The following is a 1,657-nucleotide window of genomic DNA, read 5'->3' as shown; positions in this document are numbered from 1 at the left end:
CTTGGAATAAATTAAAATATCATCCAGATAGATGACAATAAAGACATCTAATATGTCCCTAAAAATGTCATTAATTAAGTGCTGGAAAGTTGCGGGCGCGTTGCAGAGCCCAAAAGGCATCACGACGTATTCGAACAATCCGTATCTTGTTCGAAACGCCGTGAGCCACTCATCTCCAGATCTAATTCGGATGAGATTATAGGCTCCTCTTAAGTCCAATTTTGTGAAAAATTTTGCTCCCTCCAACCTTTCAATTAACTCCGGGATGAGGGGTAAAGGATATCTGTTTTTTACTGTAATTTTATTTAGTTGTCTGTAGTCTACGATTGGCCTTAATGAGCCATCCTTATTTTTAACAAAAAAAATCCCAGCACTAGCTGGAGAGGTGGAGGGACGGATGAAACCTTTCTTTAGATTTTCATCTAAGTAAGATTTAAGGTGTATTAACTCTGGGTTTGAGAGTGGGTAAATATGACCCGTGGGGATCTCAGAGCCAGGTATGATCTCAATAGGACAATCATACTTCCTGTGAGGAGGAAGATTGTCGCACTGGGTTTTGCTGAATACATCTGCATAATCCTTATAAACCTCAGGAATTTGAATTGTCTCATTGGATTCAGTGGTTTGCAAAATAGTAGCTGGGAAACAAGTAGTAGAGCAGAATGTAGAATTAAATGTGACTGTTGAGGTAGACCAATTTACTTCAGGATTATGAATTCGGAGCCAGTTTATACCGAGAACTATGGGTGAAATAGGGGATGATATTACATCAAATGACAAATACTCCCTATGGTGGTCTTGGGTAACAACAAGTAAGGGTATTGTTTGATATTTAACTGGACCTGATGTGATTGGATTACCATCTATTCCACGTAATAACACAGGAGACCTTTTTTGCACAAGTGGAATTTTATTGAATTTAGTGAATACAGTATCTATGTAAGATGCTGTAGCTCCTGAGTCAATAATCGCGGGAGCGTTGATTCGATGTGACTCCCACTGTAAAAGAAGAGATAAATTTAGGTAAGGGAGAGCATGATCCTGAGTGGTACAACAAAAAGGTTCTTTATACATCTTACCCTTGTTTTGTTTCAGGAGGGAAGGACAGTCCCTGACAGTGTGTTTGTCTGAAGCACAGTATAAACAGAGGTTATTAACCCTTCGTCGGATCTTCTCCTCAGGGGTTAATGGTCCCTTTATAAAACCTATATCCATAGGTTCAGCAGTTGATTTGCTGGGGCTGGGTGTATTTTGTTTCTTTGCAGGATATTCATGAAATGATCTCTCCTGCTGTCTCTCTCTCAGTCTTCTGTCTATAGTTATACTAAGTGACATTAAAGCCTCAAGAGTAAGTGGTAGTTCAGATCTAGACAACTCATCCTTAATTCCTTCTGAAAGGCCTAATCTAAACTGATTTCTCAGTGAAAGGTCATTCCAGTGAGTGTCTTTCGCCCATTTTTTAAATTCGGCAATGTAATCTTCAACTACTCTTTTCTTTTGTTTCAAGCCTCGCATTGCAGTTTCAGCAGTAAGCTGTTTATATGGATCCTCATATAGCTGACCCATAGCAGAAAAAAAACTTTCCAACGAATTAAGTATATCATCGTTATTCTCGAAGTAAGTGTTGGCCCATGTGCGGGGCTCACCTCTCAAATAG

General features: G+C 39.3%; 1 long non-coding RNA gene across 1 annotated transcript; it reads right to left on the bottom strand.

Annotated features, from left to right (window-relative positions):
* Positions 1-890: 890 nt before the first annotated feature.
* Positions 891-1,305, bottom strand: LOC128651985 (uncharacterized). The gene is made up of 2 exons (XR_008401240.1): positions 1,080-1,305; positions 891-999 (listed from the first exon to the last, which is right to left on the bottom strand). It is a non-coding gene; the product is annotated as an uncharacterized LOC128651985 (long non-coding RNA).
* Positions 1,306-1,657: the final 352 nt, after the last annotated feature.

This window comes from Bombina bombina, chromosome 3 (assembly GCF_027579735.1).
Source record: "Bombina bombina isolate aBomBom1 chromosome 3, aBomBom1.pri, whole genome shotgun sequence".
Lineage (NCBI taxonomy): Eukaryota > Metazoa > Chordata > Amphibia > Anura > Bombinatoridae > Bombina > Bombina bombina.
This window is presented reverse-complemented; position numbering and strand designations above follow the sequence as displayed.